The following is a 24,040-nucleotide window of genomic DNA, read 5'->3' as shown; positions in this document are numbered from 1 at the left end:
CAAAAGGGTCTTTGCACCACTAAATAATCCTGACTTATGGGGGTAGGGGTGGGCTTGTTTCAATCAGATCTCTGCCTACTTAAAATTATAATGTGCTTTGCTTGGTTTTGGCTTAGCATATTTCACAGAACCCCAGAATCAAAGAATCATGGAATTGTGGAGCTGGTAGGGATCCCAGAGATCATCTGGTCCAACCCTCTGCCATGGACAAGAAGACCCATTAAACCACCCTCAGGAGGTGGCTGTCCAGCCTCTTTAAAATTTCCAGAGAGGGAGAAGCCACAGTCTCCATTTTTGCGAACTTAGCCAATTGTGTTTGATTGAATAGACCATGGTTAACAGGCCATGGCTTAGCATAATACATATACCCTTTCAATTGAGTCATGCATTGACCTACGCCATCTTTTATTGAGTTAACCACATTTTACTGGCTTCATAGGGTGCACTAAGGCATAAACGTGGTTACAACCAAAACAACTTTATTTAATGGAACACACTAAGCCAGTGTTTCTCAACCTCAGCAACTTTAAGCTGTGTGGATTTCAACTCCCAGAATTCCCCAGTCAGCATAGCTGGCTGGGGAATTCTGGGAGTTGAAATCCACACAGCTTAAAGTTGCTGAGGTTGAGAAACTGTGTGGAGAGAGAATTTCAACAGACTCGCAACCTACTGAGGATGAAAGTTGATGTCAGAGTCAGAAAGATTAACATACTTTCCTCAGGGCATTTTAGATCCAGACAAACCTGCCCAGCATGAGTTGAATCTATGTTTTTCATTCCCAGCCCATGAGGAACAATGTATACACTCGCATAAAAAATAAGGCACGTAGTCACAAAATGCCAACGGTCCTTAAGGCACCCTTGAGGGTGACCTTGACAAAAGAGATTGCAGCTGTGCTGTGGGTGTGTCAGGGGAGGGGGGTATTTTGCAGGGACACACACCCATCCTCCCCTACCCTCAAAATCTCTTCTGGTTCTAGATCAAAAAACTGCTGGTCCAGCTAGTCCAAACACAGAGAGCCTTCTCCTTCAGGAGGTGCAGAAAGCAACTCAACTTTGGGCTGAACTCCCTGGCAATCTTAAGCAGTGCCTAACTTAAAGCAGTACTCAAGGATTAGTTTTAGAGTAAGGGGGACTAAAGGCCTGGATTTTGCAAGAACTAATCTTGCAGATGGGTGATTTTAGATAGAGAGAGAGAGGGATAGGGAGATAGAGATGGTGGTAGTAGGGATTGTGAGGGCTCTATGATGTGGGAAGTGAAGGCCAAAGTGGTCCCAGTGGCTGTGACTCCCAAGCTGGGAGAGTGGCTCCAGCAGATCCCAGGAGCAACATCGGAGCTCTCTGTCCAGAAGAGTGCAGTGCTAGGAACAGCTGAGATCCTGCTCAGAACCCTCAAACTCCCAGGCCTCTGATAGAGGACCCAAGGTTGAGGAAGACACACACCACCCATAGGGGTGAGAGGGGAATTTATATACAGTAAAGATGGGCTAAAAATCTAATAATGAGAATAATAAAAGTAATGATGGTGGTTTCAAAGCAGTGCAAACCATTCCCAGCTTGTGAGGCCCCTAGGCAATAATAATAACAATAATAATAATTGTATTGTTAATATGTTTAAGTAAAGAACCAAAGGTGGTCCTGTCTAAACCAGAGACCCTCCTTGGAAGATGGGGTCTGGGCTAAGTGACCATTCCTTGTGTTGGTCCTAAGAAGTAGGGGGAGGGAGGGGAAAAAGTTTTCTTGCCCAGCTGATGCAGATACAAGAGTGTGCATAAAGGCAGCTTTGAATGCCAAACCCTGAATCACCCCATTTTCACCTCTCCTGTTAGGCAGGCCCAAGTGCAAATGCTCAGCCTGGTTAATGAATTGAGTTTTCTGGGTTTGCAAAACTGACTTGAAGGCACACGCACACACACAACTAGCCTTGAATCGGCACAAAATAATACTGGTATAACATTCACTGTCCCCACTGCTGATCTGTCTTGCCTCTATTCCGCACCCCTGCTGATTGAGGTCATCCTGATGGTTGAGTGCTCCGGTTGTGATAGGATGGGGGATCGGTTTTCTCTTCTGGATCGGTTGCCATCCCCCTTCAGCCAGTCACCAGCTGGAAGGGGAAGCATCCCCAATGGGGCAGTGCATTAAGAATGGTGAGGGTCTCCCTGGGGGTCTCTGCCTTAGCTCCTTTAAGCCAAAATGGTCCCAGAGAAGAGGAAAGCAGACCCAAATGACTAGGTCTCATAGAAGCAGAGAACTGAAACTGATTGGCAGCTGGGCAGTTGTCTCTTCCTGGGTGGGGCAGGGGGTGGGGGGAGTGACAAAACTGACAAGGACAGGAAAACTGACAATCAAGCAACTAAAAACTCAGTTCAACACCCCTCCTTATTTTCTAGACACTGCAGTGAGGAAAAATGGGGCTGCGGCATCTAAAATTAAGGATCTGTTTCAGAAGAATGCAAAGCACAAATGTACAGATACTCCTCACTTAATTACCGCAATCGGGACCAGAAATTCAGTTGCTAAGCAAAGCGGTCATTAAGGGAATCCGACCCAATTTTACGAGCTATTTCCAGGGGTTATTAAGTGAACCACATGGTTGTTAAGTGAATCACATGGTTCCCCATTGATTTTGCTTGCTGGAATCCAGCTGGGAAGGTAAAAAATGGCGATCACGTGACCGTGGGACACTGTGATGGTCGAAACTGCGAACCGGTTGCCAAGTGCCCGAATTGTGATCACGTGACTGCGGGGACGCTACAATGGTTCCAAGTGCAAGGACCGACTGCAAGTTGGTTTTTCAGCACCATCGTAAGTCTGAGCCGTTGCTAAATGAATGGTCACTAAGTGAAGACTACGGGTAATCTAAAATAATGCAAAACACAAAATCCCTTCCTTGCCCAAAGCAACGAGTTAGCTCTTCTTTCTTCTCTATCTAGCTGAGTCCCAAGGAAGGAGCTGGTGCCAGAAGGGAAGAGAGGAGGAAAGGCATGAAGGGGACTTGAGAAACGAAGTGCTGGTGGGGAGGGCAAAAGCTGGCAAAGCAAGGCTAGTGAGCGGAGAGGAGGGGGTGTGCCTCTGTCCCCCACCACTCCTAAAACACACTGCTCGGTCACCCCACCTACCACCAGGTCAGCCGGCCTCACCTGCCAGATGATGAGGACCAAGAATGGGGGATTTTTCATGCTTTGAAACTGTGGTGGGACAGTTTCAGCTCGGGGAGAGGGAAAGAGGATGGGCCTTTCCCCCCCGGCATCTAACCCATGGCTCCCGCATGTCATGGCAATCTTTTCAATGCCTGTCCCTATGATGGTGGCCTGTGCCTGAGACAGCCTTAAGTCATCCTCAGCTAAGTGGGTGGTAAAGTCTTATTTCCCTCTTTGCCTGATGCTGTCCAGGGCTACAGATCTGTCCATCGTTGTCTTCCGGGACCTCGGAGGGACCCCTTACGATAATGACAGGAACAGGGGCAGGAGAGGAACCAATATGAGAATCACACCTTCCGTGCTGGTAGGGTTTGGGTTGACTTAAGGATGGGTGAGGAGCAGTTCAACCCGGCAGTGTGAAAAGGTCCCAAGGGGGATGTTGGTTTTCTCGGAGCATGACTGTACCATGATAAGCTGCAAGTGGACAGAGAGAGGAACTTTGATTTAGATTGCTAGCCATTGCAATCTGATTAATAGCCATCCAGGTAGTCCTCAACTTACGACCACAGTTGGGACCAGAACTTCCATCGCAAAATGGTCATTAAATGAGTCATGCCCCATTTTATGACCTTTTTGCCACAGTTGTTAAATGAATCACTGCAGTGTTAAGCGAATCCAGCTTCCCATATTGACTTTGCTTGTTGGAAGCCCCCTGGGAAGGTCACAAATGGTGATCATGTGACCCTGGGATACTGCAACCATTCTAAATACATGCCATTTACCAAGCACCTGAATTTTGATCACATGACTTTGGGGACACTGTGATGGTCGTAAGTCCAAGGACCAGTCATAAGTCACTTTTCTCAGCACTGTCATAACTTTGAATGGTTGTAAAATGAATGATCATAAGTCGAGGACTACCTCTAGTAGGGCAGGCCAAAATCTACTGACTGGTTTTAAAATGGTGGGGCTGAATGCTGGAGAAAAGACTTCATCTGGCATCATCTGGATCAAGGGTGTCTGCAGGTGAGGTTAAAATGGTCAAGATGGCAGCCACAACCATGCAATTGGACCCCTGCTTGTGGCCACCATTTTGATTTTCTTGACCTTCTCCCTGCAGACACCTCCCCAATCCAGATCCACGATTTAATTAAACCAGAAATTTACTATATTCCATGTGTGTGTGGTTTTGTGTGTGTGCGTTCATAATATTTTACAAGAATAAACTATTTTATGCACAAATGGATACATTGTAATTACATGATTAAATGAATATGTGCTTATGAATATGATTATGTTTTTTAAAAAAAAAGAATCTATAAACTTCTTCAGTCAAGACTATTTCAAGTGGTGTGAAAAAGCAACAGCGGAATAATAAATTTAGGTGACTTGTATTAATTTAATATGCTCACATTTTAGGCTCCTTTCCATTTATTTGCTTAATTTTCTTTTTCTCTCTTTTTGTTTGTTTTGGTACTACATTTCCATAATTGATTAATTTGTTGGATATTTGATTGCCTGACTGATTGATTGATTGATTGATTGATTATGTGCCATCAGGTCGTTTTCAACTTGTTGCATATTACTCTTTTTTTAAAAAAATTGTGTACGGCTTTTTCTGAACTTCTCTTTTAAAAATTGCAATAAAAATTATTTTTTAAATGTGTGTGTGTGTGTGTGTGTGTGTAAGGGGCAAGGGATGTAACAGAAATGGCTGCTTGTCTTTGGGGCAGAGATCTTTCTGTTTTCCTTGGGTTTTCCCTCTAGCCAAGGGAGGAATTGGAGCTGATGTAGCTCCTTAACACAGCCAAATTGGATTAACAGGCCAACCAGATTGGATTAGCAAACACAAGTCCCCGACTGCTTCTAATATTCCCCTCGGCCAGTAAGTACGCCTCCTTCAGCTGGCAGCCCATTTAAAAAATGACAGCCGGTTCTGAATAATCACATTTGTCAGTCATTTTTCAGTTTTTTGCACTGGCCCCAAAAAAGTTTCTTTCTCCCAAATGGGAAGTTTGCAATTCACCTGTGCCAAGCCAGCTTCAAGTGTTATTTTGCAAAGCTATAGAAGCTGTGAAAAAAGCAGGCAGAATCTCTGGATCAAAATTCCCCACCTCTTCACTCCAAATTCTCTAGTCCAGAACACAAGATAGGTGCAAGTCAGTTAAAAGCAAAAGAAACCAAACCAAACCAAACCAAAAAAAATGTTCGTGAGTTTGACATTCACGCAACAATGAGGCCCCCAGTCCCTTGATTGACAGAAGCAGCCTCTTTAAGCCTCCTTCAACTGTTGAAATGAATAGTAACCAAGGACCAGATCCAAGTACGTGGATTTTATTTTTAGGCCAGGCAAAGCTCTGACAGATCTCTTTGGGAGAGTCAAATTAAGACGGATAAAATCATCTTCCTTAGGTGCATGCATTTCTCTCCCATTCCAAGGATTCTAAGCAGAGAATATTGTGTCTCCTCTTAGTTTATTCTCAAAACAGCCCTGCCTGACTGAAGTGGTTAAATTCACACAACTCACTAAACCTAGTTTAAGAAAAAAACAGCTGTGTAACACACTACAACACACAATCTCTCTCTCTCTTTTGGCTTAATGCAATGGCTGGGTTCACCCACAACATGCAACAACAACGGCTTGGCTTCCTTAACACCCTGAATCACTACTTATCCAACCCGATTTTAACCCAGCCTACTGGATTCTGCAAATCCAGCCGGAAAGCTTATTTTCCTGGGCCTGGGATGAGAATAAGCCTGGCATCCTCTATGTATAAAAGGCAAGGATTCCACTGAGTTAAGCTTAATCCCTGGTGACTACACAGACACAAGGTTTTCATAGCAGCAGCATTATAGAAGTGGCTTGTCCTTAAGGTCTTCATTTTTCCAACTTCCTGGCCTAGCCTTCAGGCTGAGATTTCTTAGTGGCCTCCCATCCTAACCATGTCTGGCACTGCTTTTTGAGATCAGCCAAAGTTGGCTAGGTACTAGCAGCTAACTGGGAATCCTGCAGGTGTTCCAGATCGTGGCTCTCGAAGCCATACTGGAGGGAAAGAGAGGGACTGTAATCCCTCACCTCTGAGGAGCGCTGGATTGAAGGATCTTGGACTCAAATCACTCTTTCATCTGCATTTCCAGTGCATGCAGCATGCACACAACTTTCTCTCCACTTGTTTTTTAATGGTACCGAGTGATGCTGTTCAAAGTTGGTGTAGTTGCTCAGTAGGGTTCACTCCTCACAGCCTGCTGCAGCCCTCAGGGACTGCACATTTATATATTACTATTGGGTCATCCTTTGAGAGAAAGGCAGCGCAGTCTGATGTGACCAGAATGAACATTAAATTTTAGGCTGACCATATTTTTTTACCCCAACGCTGGATGGTCCCGTGATCATCTAAGAAGAGTATAAAATAGAAAAATAATCATAGGGGCAAATGAACTTCCATAATAAGTCAATATTTCCTTACCTAAACAGAGAAACAGAATGCCTCTGAGCAGGCAAAAAAGCAGTGGGAGTGGGAGTGACTTCCAACTTCCTGCTGGCTTCCCCATTGACTTTGCCTGTGGGAAGCTGGCAGGGAGCATCAGAAATCATGATCATGTGACCGTGGGGACAGTGCAACAGCCACAACTTTGCAAATAGAACTGGTCTGAACATTGTGGAAATTTCAATTCCACAGGAGTAATGGGTCCCGGATTTTTAAAGCATTCTTTAAGTTAGCAGATTTTAGGTACCTTGATTAAAAAATGTTGTGGTATAATGCACCGTTTGGGCTAACTTGAGGGTACAAACATAAACACAAGAGTTTTAGTAGTATATAGATATTTTGGTGCCTTCAATCGGTCTTGGCTCCCGGTAACTGCCTGGATGGGTCCCTGCAGTTTTCTTGGCAAGGTTTTTGGAAGTGGCTTGCTATTGCCTCCTTCCTAGGGCTGAGAGAGAGGGACCAGACCAAGATATCCAGCTGGCTTTGTGTTGATAACTAGGAGATACTAAGAATCATGTGGCAGGAGTTGGTCATATGACTGTTCTTTTAGGTTTGGGATGGGAAGCGGGGGAAAGCAGGTGGAAAAATCTCCTGGGAAATATTTGGCAAACGCAACAAAGAGTACCATGGCACTGTCAAGGTCAATAGATATGTCATGGAACATTTTTATTCATTGATCCATCCATCCATCCATCCATCCATCCTTTCTGGTCTCCAGATCTTTTCTATGTATAACCAAGTCTACAAACTGGAACATCCAACAATATCTCCATTCCAACTGCAGTTTTACTTTGCAAGAAAAAAAACAAATCATGTTGTGTTGAAGAACAGGGCAGCTTATTAAAGATCCCTATTGATAGGAGCAGAAAGAAAATGAGGACCAAGCGTTGGGTGCACACAACCCCATAACCAGGTTAGGTAAAGGTGTCAGAATTCGCACTTGCACAAGTGGTTAGTTTTAACTTTTGTCAGTTTTCTTCTGGTTTAGCTTGTTGTGCAAACCCACTGCTTTTTTTAGTTCAAGTTTACTGAATACTGTTAAAGTATTCCGAAGACCAGCTTTGCCTCACTGGTGCCTTCTAGATGATTGCACCTCCACATCCATGATTCCCAGCCAAAATTGGGAATTGTAGCCTAACTCAATGAATGGGCTTACTAAGAAAGCTTAGTAAAGAAAGCCAACTTCAATCCCCACCACCATCCTGACCTCCACTCATGGTGTCCTAAGGTGGCCACCAACTAGGCCTCCTCCCACCTCTCCTACTTCATAAGGTTGTCACAAAGATCGAATAAGAGGCAATTCCCTTCTCTCAAAGAAAGGCAGGAATAAAAGTGTCATTTAATAATACGCCCTGAGCTATGGCTGGAGGGGCCTCATTAAAGATTAACATCAACTTAAGCAATTTAAGGAACAGCCATAGAAAGTAAAGGAACCGCAGCAGTACCAGCCACATGAACATTTTAACAAGCCAGATTTGTTTTTCCAATTCCTTTGCACAGAATATTCTTTTGCTCCCACCTGTCTTTGGAAATGAACAGGGAATGAGCTTGGTAGTGCTGGGTATTTGGAGGAAATGCCAAGAAAAATGGCATGGGGCCAGGTAATTTGAGGGACCGCATCTCCCTGATTATGTCTACCCATCCCATCAGATCCAGCTGGACAAGCATGCTCCAGGACCTGACGATTATGGGGTGCCATCTGTGGGGACCCAAGAAGAAAGCCTTTTCTGTCATGTCTCCCGCCCTTTGGAGCATCATCCCCCTAGAGATTAGATGGCCTTTCGCAAAGCTTTGAAGACTTAGGAAAGCATGGGGGTCAGAATGTATGACAGCCCATGAGATGGTTACGTTGATGCTGATTTGACACCTTTGTAGGTTTTATCCTGGCTGTTGCTTATGTATTTATTATGTTGTTATTGTTTAGGGTAGCTATTAACCATTATAACCCTTAATCAACGTTACGAATGTTATTAACCCTTGGCAGCTGCCCAGAGCCATGGTTCTGAGATGGGCAGCCATATAAATTGAGATTAATTAAATAAATAAAATAAAAGGAGGCAACCGTTGAAAATTACTGCTTGTTCTCCCTACCCTTTTTAACCTTCAGAGGAACTAGAGTTTCCCCAAATGCTTAGAGATAACAAAGGAAAGGCAAGGGAGAAAAAAAATAGCATAATGAAGGGCTGGGCAGTATTTCATGCTAGAATTTTTTAATTCTCCTCCTCCTCCTCTTCTTCTTCCTCTTCTTCCCCTCCTCCTCCTCCTTCTTCCCTCCTATACTTTAATGTTCTCTGGCTGAAGGGTGGCAAAGATTTGGAATAAACATTCCAAATACATTTGGGGGAAAAAAACATTCTAATACATCTTTGAAACAAACAAACAAACAAATAAACAAGCAAGTAACACTGGATAATGTTGCTGGACTTGTGTAACGAAGCCTGGGAGAGTGAATGCAAAGAGGCTGTGCTAAGCTAACTTGTAAGCGACTCTTGGTTCCTATGGATTTTGCATGTTCTTTGGGTCTAAAAGGACCACTTTGCTATTAATCTCAGTGAAATGGGAGAAACAGAAGAAATGTATGTTCATAACTGGGCCTTGCGAGCCCATGGAGGATTTTCTCCATACAATTTTCCTCTGGGCTATTGAATTGTAGTTTGATTGTAGCTTCCCATCCATTTTTTGGTATATTTTCAGGTACTCTGTTTTTCAAGATCTCTTTTCCTGATAAACACACCACCCACCTAGCAAATCACATACGAAGAGAGATAGCAAAAGAGAGCATGCGGAGGACTGTTCAAAACCTGGATTGCCGCTAGCGTTCTGGCAGAGCTCCTGTGCCTTTAAGAATGCCGTGACACAAATCTTTTCCCCTTGCGTGGACACGTGGTGACACTGAGTGTCTGTCTGATAAAGAGAAGTGAGCCATAGAGAGGAATAAGGGTCACATTTCAAATTAAACCTTAGCCCCAGAGGCTGAATTCCATACCCAACGGCCTAACATATTCACACGTAGTAATTATTGTGTTCACACAGCAGCATCTTTCAATCCAGCCAATCACAATAACTTTACCTTTAACAACTGATATTGAGATGCAATTAAACTGGCTCCCAAGCTGGGGCATCCACTTCATTTATGGATGTTGGCTGATGGAGCTTTTGTCAAACTCACAAGGGCAGAACGCTGCCCTGTTACTCTGGTCAGTTGACCATCTTTCTACAAGATTGGAAAATCTCTCTTTTTTCATACATAATGCAGGGAAAGGTGGAAGGAAAGAGAAAAGGAGAACCAGCAGCAAGGTAGATGGACTCAGTTACCGTAGCGATGGGTGCATCATTGGAAGACCTGAAGAACCAGGTTAGGATCAGATCATCATGGAGAAAATCTATGTGGTCACTACGAGTTGACAACAATTTGATGGCACATGATCAACCAATCCATCAATACAGACCGTGTAGTTTTGCCTGACATACAAATCAACCCAGTTCAGTTCCAAAGAGTTACCTCTTCAGCCTGACTTCACTCACATGCATCCCTACTATTCTACAAGCTGTTGAGAGAGACTAGTTTCCAAGTTTACTAATGCAGACTATGAACACTTGCCATCCATGCTAAGCATACTCAGTTGAAAAGAAGTCCCATGGAATTCCAGTGGGATTTATGGTGCTTCCTAGGCAGAATGTTAAAGGCTCCAGCACAGATTGTCCTGAGATTTATCCAGCTTCTTCATAACCACCTTGGAAGTACAGATGGTTTTCCGTTTGACGTTCACCATCTCAGTCTCAAAAGTAGCCAGAGATGGTCCATTGGCAGATCAAGGGAAAAGCAAAGATGGAAGGTATGGATTTAATGATTTTCTTCCTCCAAGATGGCAAAAACAACCCCCCCCCCAAAGAACAGGAGTTTGATAGCACTGTTTCTGCCTAACAAATTTTATCAGTGTTTCTCAATCTTGGCAACTTTAAGACGTGTGGACTTCAGCTCCCAGAATTCTCCAGCCAGCATGCTTAGAATGCTGTAGGATTTAAATTATAGGTTTTTTTTATTATATGTTCTCCACCTTCTTGTCCTTTTGGAATGAGGATTCCTAACGGTTTTGCAAAAATTAGAAGGCATCTGGTAGCACCTTTTCTGATTCACAAAATTTATTAAAATGCAGAAGTTTCCTGAGCTGAGCTAACTTGATGAAATGCATAGCGTAGCTAGATCAGTGTTTCTCAACCCTGGCAACTTTAAGATGTGTGGACTTCAACTCCCAGAATTCCCCAGCCAGCATGGTGGTAGGCAACATGGCTGGCTGGGGGAATTCTGGGAGTTGAAGTCCACACGTCTTAAAGTTGCCAGGGTTCAGAAACACTGAGCTAGATTGATGTAGGATTTCAACTAGGATAAGGCAAGTAACCTGCATCTGCAGAACCAACCTAGCTTCCCCTCCCTTCCCTCCCGCCTTACCCCAATTTAAAACCTACATCAGTCTAGCCACTGCATTGCGTCAGATGAAGTGAACTGCAGCTCACAAAAACGTATGCCCTCTAGTAAAATCTGTTAGTTGGAAAAATTCCTGTTAGACTCCTGATATTTTTGCCACCTTAGACTAACATGGCTTTCCTCCTACAGTTCCTTCAAGAAGGTTGGTATATGAGGTTGGACAAGGAATCAGAAGTAGGACTGTCCCCCTCTGCTGTTGGAAGTGACACTGGTTGACATTTTACACATGTGTGGAATGAATGATCCATTCCACTTCTTTTTGTTTGGGATCAGTTTATCCAAAGGGGTGTCTACACTCATGTGACCATGTTCAGTATCTGGGGTCTTGTAAACTCTCTCCTGAGAAAATATATACAGACTTGACAAGGCCTGCTCTAGAAATATTTTCATTTCAGGCTGCACACCTTTCTTCACTGTGTTGCACTTGAAAAATTGTGCTGTTGACATACAGGTAGGCATTGACTTACAGCCATTCAAAGTTATGACAGCACTGAAGAATGTGACTTACGACTGGTCTTCGCACTTATGACTGTCACAGCATCCCTGTGGCCACGTGATCAGAATTTGAGTGCTTGGCAACTGTCATGTATTTGCAACGGTTGCAGCATCCCAGGGTCACATGATTGCCATTTGCAACATTCCCAGCTGGCTTCTGACAAGCAAAATCAATGGGGAACCACGTGACTCACTTAACAACTGTGGTGATTCACTTAGTGACCGCTACAAAATAGGTCGTGAAATCAGGTGCAGTCATGTGATTTCTTGCTTAATGACTGCACCGCTTAACGATGAATTTTCCAGTTCCTATTGCGGTTGTAAGTCGAAGACTACCTGTAGTTTTATTGCAGTGGTGTGCACCAACCAAAAGCATCAGGTGGCAACCAGGTTGGGTATTTCAGTAAAGAACAACATTCAGCCTGGCTTGATTTAAGGGCCACCCATTTTAATTCAGGCCAAAATTCAACACAGATTTTAGCAGATTTTAGATCAGGGTGCCTGTGGTGGGAGGGGAGGGGTGTTAAAAAAGTGAAGATGGCAGCCACACGACACAGGTTAAAAAAGGATGGGGTTTGACTGCATGGTTGGGGCTGATGTTTTGATCCCTGCCCCTGGCAGATGGCCTGTTTGGACATCTGGCACTTAGTGGCTGCATTCAAACAGCACACTAGCCCAGTGTTGCTCAGCCTTGGGAACTTTGAGTTGCATGGACTTCGACTCCCAGAGCTCTGAGAGTTGAAGTCCACACATCTGACAGTTCTTGAGGTTGAGAAACACGGCACTAGACTAAGCTATAGTGGGGTTCATCATCTGTGGTTTAATACACTCTGGGAAGCTCTGCCATCATCTTAGCCTGTGGTTTGTGCACTAAATCATCACGCTAAGCCGTCATGTTTTATTGGGTTGGGCTCAGCGTTGCATATGAGCACAGCGATTAGGCTTCGATAAGCTGGGTTTCAGGTGAACCCAGACTTCACAGCCAATAGTTTTAAACAGGAGTGGATGAAATATCCAAACTAATTCTTTTTCCTGAGGAAATAAAGCCAGCCTGATTTCAGATGAACAGCTGTAGCTGGATGGTGGTGGTGGATGTTAGTGTATTGCGGGGGGAGAGCAGAATTAGGAAAGATTTACTGGTACAGCAAAAATCTGTTTGATTGTTGCAAGCCAACACGCATGGGGCCTCTCTTCCATCCTTCTCCAGGGGTGGGGAAAAAGAGTCACCAGAAGATGACAAGATACACGGACCTCATTATCAATCCAGATCCTTCAGATTGCCACCTCTGTGCAACAGAGTATGGACAAGAATTCCTGGATCTGATTAAAACAGGCACAGCCACACAGGTTCCTGATCCCTCCCCCACCTTTTCATTCAGTTTACAGAGACACAAAGAAGCAGCATACAGGTAGTCCTCGTTTAACAACCATTCATTTAGTGATGGTTTGGACTTATGACAGTTCTGAAAAGCCAATTTATGACTGGTCCTCACACTTACAACCATTGCAGCATCCCTGCAGTCACATTATCACAATTTCCGGCTGGCTATTGGCAAGCAAAATCAATGGGGAACCATAATATTCACTTAGTGACCATGTGGTTCACTTAATGACTGCAGTGATTCACTTAACGACCACTGTGGAAAAGGTCATAAAATTGGGTCAGATTTGCTTAACGACCACTTTGCTTAACAACCAAAATTCTGATCCCAATTGTGGTCATTAAGTGAGGACTACCTGTACAATCTCATCCTGAGGTCATTTAGAAAATAAACAAACAGCAGTTTTAAGCTGGTGTCCTCCAGAAGGGTTAGATTATAAACCCCATGCTGGCAGGAATTATGGGATATGTAGTCCCTCACTTCTGGAAGGTGCTGGTGGCTGGCAAACACATCCCAGCAGTTTAATAAATTTAATAAATAAATTTATTTAATACAAATAAATAAATAAATAAAAGACTGAAATGGAAAAGAAATGCATTTGAGGAAGAGGAGGAGGAAGAAGGGAGGAAGGGGAGAGGAAGGGGACAAAAGTCTAATTTGTATACAAAGAATATTTTGAAGGAAGAATCCCAAAACTGCTGAAGCCTGAATATCACCAAAAGTGATTTTAAAATCCCATACAACAAAATGATTTATTTTTTGTTGCTGTTGTGAGCTTTGCTCCTCCTTCCCAACATTTTGAAGGACATGTGATGAGCCACCTCCCTGACTGCTCCAAACTCAAAGCAGAAGATTGCTGACCTCTGTGCTTGAGCCAATACTTTCTCCTTGGTTGACTGGTACAGAGTGGGTCATTACATAGTGTCTGCAGGCGGCGGAAGGGAGAAAGGATGCTATGCACATCATGATGTCATTGCTTGAATGATGCAAGTTGCATAATTCATGTCACGCGTGCAGTGATGTCATGACACAGGAGACATCCTCTTGGCTTCTACCAGACACCTATAATCTTGCCAAGAACATCAGGTATCTCACTGCCACAGGCTCTGCTTCCTCAACACCATAGACACCTGAACTGCTCACCACTCTGGCATCCTGTGGTCCAGCCTTTTCTATGTCACATCATCTGTAATGGCCTCCCAAAGTTTCTGCATCTGGGACGGAAAACTGAGAGGCACCTCCCTATCTTATTTGCCCTTCTTGACTAATACTGTTCTTGCTGCCTAACAGATGGTGGCCACCACAAATTTGTTTCAGATTCATTGTTACTAATAGCAAATAACAGTAACAGCAATAGTATATATGTAGAGTCTTAGCACAGAATATCTTGCTGACTTGGTTTTGGCTCGGAAGCTAAGGAGGAATGGACCTCCTCTTGACTTGGATGGGAGATTTCTAGGGAATCTCAGGGCTATAGGCTAGACTGAGAAGTTGAAAATATGTCCCCAAAAAGGCAATTCCAAACCAGTTCCATAGTGATATCAAGCAAACAATATGGACACGTTCATGAAGCCACCAGAAGTTGAGCTCAGCTTAAAGGAGACTTTACTTTTATTTATATATGCAGTCACATATTTGATGAATACTAGGAATGCTTCTGTTACTCACAATATTGCTGGGTGTGTGTAAAAAATAGGCAAGTGTGCCTACGATCAAAGGAAGCAAAATCTTTTGCAATACGTGAACTTCTAAAGCAGTGTTGGCTGTCTGGGGAATTCTGGGAGTTGAAGTCCACCTGTCTTAAAGCAGGCTGTCTGGGGAATTCTGGGAGTTGAAGTCCACCCGTCTTAAAGCAGGCTGTCTGGGGAATTCTGGGAGTTGAAGTCCACCCACCTTAAAGCATGCTAGCTGAGGAAGTCTGGGAGCTGAAGTCCATACATCTTAAAGTTGCTGAGATCAAGAAACACTGTTCTAGGGGAAAGATTGGGAAGTAATGGAATAGAATAGCTCCCTAAATATTCCTAAAGATTGGCTGAATTCAATCACTCTCCCAATATATAAAAAGGGCGATAAGGGGAACCCCGCCAATTACTGACCAATTAGTTTGTTATCCTCAGTTAGCATATTTTATGCCAGATTTATATGCCACAAACATTCAGACTGGATTCATACAGAAAATGTTTTGGTTCCAGAACAGGCAGTATTTAGGCTTGGCTATTCCACACCAGAATATTCCAGGGATGGGCAACTCCAGACTTAATTTGGACATGGCCCCAAACTTATTTTCACAATGACTGACTACATGGCCAGTTTTGGAGATGTGGTGATCGCTGGAAATCAGTGGCGCCATTCCCCATCATTTTAAAGGCAGAAACATATCATGCTTCGATCAGCTTTTGCAAGGCTTCAGAGGGGAGAAAATAAACTTCAATTCCAGGGAAACAAATTGGAGGAAAAAACACTCCAAAAATCCCACCCTTGCCCCTGCATGTGTGAGAAATCGCTCCACTGATTTGCATCAGTGCCCTGCTTACTTCAGCCCTCACCACCACCACTATCCCAAACAATTACGTGCCATCACTGGACACCAAGAGACTTCCAGCCTGATCTACACCAGTGTTTTTCAAACTTGGCAACTTTAAGATGTGTGGACTACAACTCCCAGAATTCCCCAGTCCCTCTGGGGTTATTTGATGGTTCAGTGGGTGCTGGGAAGCCAGCAAATGGGTTAATTCAATCAGCAGATCGGTGTGTGGTTAAACATGGCTAGAAAAACCCTAAAACTCTGCTGAACAAATTGAGAACATCCAAAATCTCTGCTGCCTTTTGAAACAGCAGGTTCTAACAAACGTTGGACAGCACATTACAGTTGCATGAAGATGGTACAAATGTCTCCTAATCCACATTTTGTTACTGGGCCCAATGTGGTTCTGGAGCTGAATCCATTTGTCCATCCTATCAAGAGTCTCTGATCATCCAGTGTTTGTTTGTTTGTTTGTTTATATTTCAAATTTCCATCACTGCCCATCTCTCCCGAAAAGGGGACTCTGGGCGGTTTACAATCAGAATTAAAACACATAAATTACAATATAAATAACTCTATAAAAATAAAATAAATATAAAATATAAAATATATAAAATATAAAATATAAAATCCAGCAGCACAGATCTTGTTAGTTGGGGAGGGATCTGTAATAGCCACCCCGAAGATGAACTGGTGCCCCTCCCACCCGAAGCGAGGCGGCAGAACCGGGTTTTTAGGTTCTTCCGGAAGTCCGAGAGCGCATGGGCCTGTCTCACCTCCGGGGGCAGAATATTCCAGAGGGCGGGTGCCACTGCAGAGAAGGCCCGCCTCCTGGACCCCACCAGGTGGAATTCCCTTACCGGCGGGGTACGTAACATGCCCTCTCTGCCTGACCAGGTGGGGCGAGTCCATGTTATGGGGATGAGGCGGTCCCTCAGGTAGCCTGGCCCATGCCATGTAGGGCTTCAAAGGCGATAACCAACACCTTGAATTGGACCCGGAAGCAGACCGGCACCCAGTGCAGCTCGCACAGCAGTGGTGTCACATGTGCCGATCTTGGGGCGCCAATAACTGTTCACGCAGCCGCATTCTGGACCAGTTGAAGCTTCCGGATACTCTTCAAGGGTAGCCCCATTGTAGAGCACATTGTGCATTGCAATAGTCTATGGTCTGTGTGTTGCTCTCACATTTGAGTCATGGATGTAGAAAATGTTGATAAACTAGTCTTAGCCTAGTGGGAAGGTCATCTGCTTAGTGCATTTCTGTTTGGTTCTTGATGTAGAAAGCTTTGAGTGACTGGTGTTGGAGGCATCAGCAAATCAGCATGCCTCATTAGAATGTGGATGAGTTTGTTTTAGGATGCAAATTCTCCATGTGCTTCTGGAGGAAGCTGTTTGTTGCCCCTCCCACATTCCTCACTTCTTCTTCCTCCTTCTTCACCATCTGGGAAAGGAGCATGTGGCTGCAGCTCTTTCCGTCTCTGGGAGCCGTGCTTGGCCCTAGAGTGTGGAGGTTCCCCCTTTCTGCATGCAGCCTTCAGCAGCTGTGAGGGCTGAGGGTCAGTTCAGTTTAGGGACAGAAGAAGGACAAGAACCATCTTTTCCTGAATGGATGTAACTGGACCAAATAAAATGAGTAAGACTTCTTTTTACTTACTTCTACTTTGTCTAAGCGTGTAATTCTTTATGCTTGGGTGGGCTAAGTGTGTAAGATAATAACCTATATTTCTCAAACGTGCTCATTAATGCTATTTAAGATCATCTTTTTCTGCGCATTTTTTTCGCTGTATTAAGCTCTGCTCCATTCAGTGGTCCTAGCTGTCCACTAATGGCTTCAACTGGCATGGGGTTTCCGTTGTTCAAAGACTGATCAGGTCTCCATCTGCTTTGCTTCATTACAGACTCATCTAGCCTGTCCTAGGCTCACCTCTGGATTTGCAATGCACGGAACAACTGCAGCTTCCGTGTTTTGAACAAGTTTCAGAAAAGAGCCCCCAATTTCTGTGGCTAGCTATTTCTCTGCCAAATAAGAACTATGTTTTTCCTTACAGGTAAAAAATGCTTCCCTGGATTTTCCTCTTTTTTGTAGCCCTGGCCTTTGTGCCTTAGAACTTAGCAAGCGCTCCCTTGCTAAAATTGGCCTCTTTTCACATTATGAAAAGCCGGTTCACATGACTCGTTAAACAACCAGGGGTGTCCAAAGTTAGATGAACAGATGTTTATTTATTGATCAAAGACTTATATGGCTGCCCATGTTAAAAAACACGACTCTGGGAAGGTCACAACAGTTGTATAAAACCAAACATCGTAAAAACAATAAAAGTAAAAAGCAGTAAAAGCGAAAACAAAAAACTAGTGCCCCAACCAATCTCCTTTGATGCAGCCAACACCACCATCTTCAAGCTCCAATGTCACCCTGTCCCAGCTCTTTACGGCCTTCCAGAAGATTAAGAGGGTGGGGTGTTCTGGTTAAGAGGCCCCCACCCTCTTAACCCCAGGATGTGAAGATGATCCGTTGGGGTGCAGGAAGAAAATATTAGAATGTCTATTTATATTTATTTTTTTTATCGAAAAAATTAGAAATTAAGCTGTACTAATACTTAATGCATACAATTTTTTAAAAATCCGTTCAGTCCAGTCCGATTCTCTGCAACTGCCTGGACAAGTCCTGTTTTCTTGGCAAGGTGTTTCAGAAGTGGTTTGCCATTGCCTCCTTCCTAGCGCTGAGAGAGACTGACTGGCTCAAGGTCACCCAGCTGGCTTCATCCTAAGGCAGGACTAGAACTCCCAGTCTCTCCGTTTCTAGTCTAGGCCAGTGCCTTAACCACTACACCAAACTGGCTCTCAATGTATACAATACTGTATATCAAATATATATTGGGGGGGGCTTCGCTTTATCATGTACGTATTAGTACAGTAGTTTGTGTACATGATGTATAAATAAATAAATAAACCTACATATATTGGGAGTGCATGTTCAAAAATTTCTTACGGATAGGGATGTGTGATCAAAAAGTTTGGAGACCACTGCATTAAGCAACAAGCTAGACAACCCTCCAGGAGCTTAAAATCTGTCACACCGATTCAGAAAGTTGGTTAACTGTAGAGTCCGTGGTGCTCTCTGAGATTGGTTGTTTTCTTGCAGACGTTTCATGACCCAACTAGGTAACATCATCAGTGCTGGTGAGGGTGGGCTTTGCTCCCTGCTTATGTGCAGTAGCTTGCCTGTGCCAGTTTTGGTGGGGGTGGGGTTTTTCTCCTTGGTAGTTCCTTGGTAGATAGTTAATTCCATAAACTCAATTAAGTTAAGCAAGCCATGTGGATACAACCACTGGGTTAGAAGAAAACTCAGAGAATGCGTAGTGCAGAAATTCTCAACCATTTATAACTTAGGCCCCACCTTTCACTCTATTAAATAAACTGTTTTTCTTTGTGATTGAAAAAGAAGCCCCACTTTTTCCAAGGAGGTTATTTAAAGGGTTACGGGTATTCTGTTATTACATTTTTCATTTGTTTGTTAAATGCGTAGTGCTGTGATTTATTGACATACAAAGCATTTCTCCCCCCCCACCCCGTTTCTAATATTTGTAGTTTCTGTTTTTTCATCCAAGATGGCTCCCCCCAAATAATAATAATAATAATAATTAATAATAATAATAATAATAATGGGATTCCTGAAGATTTCAGGGTAATTCAACAGGGAATGAGAAAAGAGAACCAGCAACAAGCAGTTTTCCAAAACTCCTTCCAGTGTGGAGGAGGGATGTCAAGAGTGTCCAGACTCTAATTTCTGGCCTTGCAAGACAACGTGTTCACGTGCGGCATGGTTTGTTTTAATCGTAGTTTGCTAAACAAATGGCAAGGGTGGGATTCACCCAATGCATCAAGCCAAAACCAAACAAACTGTTGTGGCTTAGGGTGAAATATGAGCCTTCCATCTGGCACCTCTTCTACGGGGGATCTGCAGGTTGCATGTCAAACAGCAGAAGTAAATTATTTCTCATCTGCAAACAAAATGGCTTCCTTTTCCAAGGACTGTTTGTCCAGGTGGCAGCTTTCCAGGTTCGGTGAAGTTCCCATCACTTGCTCCCTAATCCAAATCAGATCCCATATTGAGTAGAGCGTAGACCTTTTGGTTCAAAGCATCTGCTCTGACTTGGAGGATCTCAGGCAGATGTTCTCCACCCCATTGAATCCCCCTAGGTTACAATCATAATTATTAAAGCCAGTTTAAGGCCCAGAGAGGAACAGCTTATGCTCACACAGAGGTGATTCCACCTGGAATATTGAATCTGAGGTTGGTAAGAAAAATGTATGTTGTTCAGTTTTGTCCACATCTTCCCCAGTCTGGTGCCCTCCTGACATTTTAGACTACAGCTCCCATCATCCCAACAGGCTGGGACTGATGGAAACTGCAATCTAAGTTCTCTGGAAGCAATGTGTCTGACAATTATAAATGCAGATTTGTACCCTTCACATCCATGTATATGGTCATTTCCTTTTAACTGATCTTGACTCCTGGTGATTTCACGAAGACATCTGTGCAGACATGCTTGGTAAGGACCCAAAAATATTTCCCATTGCCCTTCTCCAGAAAGATTTTTGATTTCTTAGGCCAGACTGTAGCTCTGGCGTTGCCTGTCCAAGGACTAACCAGGTCAGAACCTGCTTAGCTTCTGGACCCAGTCAGATATTTTCCCTAGCTGAAGCCACAACCATCTGTACTATCAAAAAGGTCACAATCTGGCAACACACACCCCTTTAACTAAAATTATATCCCTTAGCCCAGAGAGTTTTGTTTCTGTTTCAAACACACAAGTATACAAGCACAGATTAAAACTTGCAAGAGAGCAGTTACTCTAAGAGTATTAAAATAAACAAACAAACAAACAAACAAATAACCAAGCATTAGGCATGGAGTATTGCTTGCTTCCACCTGATAATTGCTTTGGTTATGAATTAACTTTAGTTATGAGATAGTATTGACTTGTGGTCTTCTGATAAAAGAAATCCCATTGTCTTACCAGAATAGAGAAACTAACTAAACACTACCTGCCTTAAATTATTTATTTACTTGCTTGATTTTTTTTTTTAAATCCAGCCTTCAGTTTTGGTCAACTCAAGGCAGGGTACATACCTAATGCTCCTATTTTCCCCACAACTACAACCCTGTGAGGTGGTTTGGGCTGAGAGATAGTAATTTGCACAAAATCCCCTGGCATCCCACCACACCACACCACATCATATCAAATCAAATTCTACTTTCTTAAATGTTGGAAGGAATATTCAAGTATCAACAGCAATATAGAAATGACTAAAGAATATGGCATATTATGCTACATGTGTATATACCTATCATGTGATTCATTTTTAGGATTCTCAATATTATACAAAGTTCAGAAAGAGGACAAAATTATGTGCCAAAGAAACTGGAAGTGCGAGATAAGAGAAAATAAAATAAAATCTGACTTATGAACAAAATGACTCAGTTCTATAAGTTATTATGGAATGGGGCTATTTTTTTAACATCTCAAGACCTTTTTGTGACCACTGAAATGGCAAAGCTCCAGCGACAAGCCATTTTCCAGGTTTAAGACTTCTTTAGGTAGAATGGTGTATTTTGAGGACTATGCACATACTTTAAAGCTTGGGTAGGACAACATTCATTCTTCTTTCCAACAGACCTAAAACCTAATGAAGCAACCTTCCCCAACCAGGTGCCCTCCACATATATTGGATTACAAATCACATCAGTCTCACCACAAGCAATATATCCCATTTCTGCAGGGCCTTCTGGAACAGCAAAAATGGACCATCTGCCCCTTGTCTCTCAAAACTCATATTCTCTGGTCAAACATTGACTTAATTCCTAACTATAACCACTCCTAAATGCATATTACCAGTTGACAGTAGTGCAGGAGGAGCAGGCAGCCTGCACCCTACAAACCGTAGGCTGCCTGCATGGCCTCAGTGGGTGCTCAGTGCTCCCTGATAATACCCACTTCAATAGGATAGAGGTAAGTAAGTGTTCCTCTACACATTCCATGTCCTTTCCAATGGGTTCCTACTTCTCCTGCTGTGGCTCAATAAAGAAAACCTCTGGAAATGAGATTTCCAGTGGCAGTGAGTCCAAGGAGGCATCAAAACAGTGCCTGGTTCTCCAACAGCTTGGAGCCCATCCTTACAATTCTTGTACCCTCAAATCTCAAGCAACAGGCCTTGGACAATTCAAGTATTCATGGAGTCTCCAAGAGATTTCTTTAACCCTCTGTTGCAACTCTCAGCTCCCAAGAGAAGTTGACTAGTATAGAAAAGGATAGTGGCTTTTAGGATCTAGCAGCTATCTTCTAAGGAATGGAGTATTTAGGAAAACTTTCTGTGGACTTCCTGGACAGCAGCTCAATGCTATTTAAAGTGCTAGATTTTGACCAGGGAGAGACACATTCAAGGCCACCCTCAGCCACGGGAGCTTATGAGTGACTTTGGGCCATTCACTCTCCACCCAGCCTGCCTCACAGGGTTGTTGTGGTGGTGGTGGGGGGAAATGGGACGATGGAGCACTATGTATGCAGCCTTAAGATTCTGAATGAAAAGCAGGATATAAATCTAATAAACAAGCATACAACTCAGTAATGGCAAGACTGCTCTCCATGGTGCTGAAATCTAACCGAAAGAGTCTTGACTGGGACTTGCAGGCACAACTGTAGTTTCCATGGAGCTTTGTGTCCATCAGCCACTTTCCCTTCTATGCCCTTGTTTGAGCCATCGAGTACAGATAGTCCTCGCTTAACAACCTTTCATTTAGTGATGGTTCAGTCTTAAGACGGTGCTGAAAAAGCTGACTTACAACTGGCCCTCACACTTACGACCATCACAGCATCCCTCTGCTTGCTTAGTCACATGATCACAATTTGGGCGCTTGGCAACCGGTTCACATTTACAACCATCACAGCATCCCATGGCCATGTGATTGGCCTTTGTGACCTTCCTGGCTGGCTTCTGGCAAGCAAAATCAATGGGGAACCATGTGACTCGCTTAATGACCATGTGGTTCGCCTAAAACCCATGGTGATTTGCTTAACGATGGCCACAAAAAGGTTGTAAAATTGGGTCAGATTTGCTTAATGACTGCTTTGCTTAGCAGCCAAAATTCCAGTCCCAATTGTGATCGTTAAGTGAGAAGTACCTGTAGAGCAGAGGAGCAGAGCTTCAGCAGCCCATCATGGACGTCTACCAAGATGGTGAAGAGAGTGCAGGAAGAGGATACCTTGCATGTTTTCTCTCCCAGCACAATCAATGTGTGTGAACACAACTTTGGGCATGCTTGTGCACAGACATCCTCTGTTTATACATATCTATACTTGTCTGTACACAGGTGTATGTGTGGTACATGTGCATGCCTGTATGTGCATATGGATATGTATGTTTCTACATGTGTACAGGTAGTCCTAGATTAACGACCACAACTGGGACCAGAATCTTGGTCACTGAGTGAATTGGTTGTTAAGCGAGATGCCCACGTGACTGCTTCACTCAACAACCGCAATCCCAGCACTCCCAGTTGTGGTTGTTAAGTGATCTCCTGGGTCATTAAGCGGATGGAGTGAAAGAGCTGCCTGATGAAGGGTTTCCCCTCCCCTCTGTGCACGGAGGAGAAATCCTTTGTGGGGCTGCAGAAATCTTCAGGATTTGAGCTCCACTTCTTCAGCCTGCCGAAGGGTTTCCCTTCCCCATCCCCTCTGTCCCCTCTGCTTGCAACCTTCCCTGCTGGCTTCCCCATTGACTTTCTGGGGAAGCCGGCAGAGAAGATTGCAAATGGCGATCACATGATCACGGAGTGCTTGGCAACCGGTTGTAAGTGCGAGCCGGTTGCCAAGCACCCAGAATGCAGTCACATGACTGTACAGGGAGTGGCGTGGCATTTCACGGCGGCCAGAAGTGCTTTACAGGCCATAAAACACCCTTTCCAAGGCTGTCGTAACTTTGAATGGTTGTTAAGCGACTGGTCATTAAGCGAGGACTACCTGTATGTCTGTGGGTGCATGTGCCTTCCCAATCCTGCAGTAGTTGCAACGCTTGGGGCAAAACCCTTCCCCACCTCCAAAACACTAGGTAAGATGGTGTTGAATTGGTTCAACTTAATGTTTGGTGGTGGCAAACAATCTCCTTGTGACAATCAAATAGGTGGTGAGCGGGGTGACAGAAGTATTCTCCTATATCGCTTGGAAAGAAGGGCCTGATCAAAGTACAATAAAAAGTGTTGTATAAATTCATCTTGTTCTAGTAAAAATATTAATCATACGTTAGATCAGTGTTTCTCAACCTTGGCAACTTTAAGATGTGTGGACTTCAATTCCCAGAGTTGGCTGGAGAATTCTGGAAGTTGAAGTCCACACTCCTTAAAGTTGCCAAGGTTGAGAAACACTGTGTTGGATGTATAGACCTCTTTTCTCTAGGATCTCAAGGCAACCTATACGGAGATCTCCCTACGTTTTATCCACACAAAAATAACCCTAGGCGATAA

General features: G+C 43.7%; 1 protein-coding gene across 1 annotated transcript in view; it reads right to left on the bottom strand.

The window, feature by feature from the left end:
* The window catches only part of LHX1 (LIM homeobox 1), a 58,918-nt gene that overhangs the window by 10,504 nt on the left and 24,374 nt on the right, over nt 1-24,040 (bottom strand). The window lies entirely within an intron of this gene.

Source organism: Candoia aspera, chromosome 1 (assembly GCF_035149785.1).
Source record: "Candoia aspera isolate rCanAsp1 chromosome 1, rCanAsp1.hap2, whole genome shotgun sequence".
Lineage (NCBI taxonomy): Eukaryota > Metazoa > Chordata > Lepidosauria > Squamata > Boidae > Candoia > Candoia aspera.
The sequence above is the reverse complement of the archived record's forward strand: the minus strand, read 5'-3'. Positions and strand labels throughout refer to the sequence as shown.